The sequence below is a fragment of the Plasmopara halstedii genome (genome assembly GCF_900000015.1).
Source record: "Plasmopara halstedii genome assembly, contig: Scaffold_1583, whole genome shotgun sequence".
NCBI classification, from domain to species: Eukaryota; Oomycota; class Peronosporomycetes; order Peronosporales; family Peronosporaceae; genus Plasmopara; species Plasmopara halstedii.
Window position 1 is genome coordinate 824215 of NW_020188494.1, and position 277 is coordinate 824491.

The window sequence follows — 277 nt, forward strand, 5'->3', positions numbered from 1 at the left end:
CTATAGCACTGAGTACTTTAACGGAGTTTACCAGCCACGCCTCCCTGACCTCGTTCTCGGCCTTGACTGCCTCTCGTCATGAGCATGTTGAGCTTTTAGTGGTAGTAATCCACATTACTCAGGAGGACATTTCTCGGTCAAAATGGAGATTTGGGCTTTGGTCTTGCAGTCTGGGTCGTTGGACTAGGTTTGACTCTCGAATTTTACTTGGTTAGAGAAGAAATGAAGTGATATCATTGTGATTTAGTCCTCCTTGGCCTCGTGTCGATCTACCAAT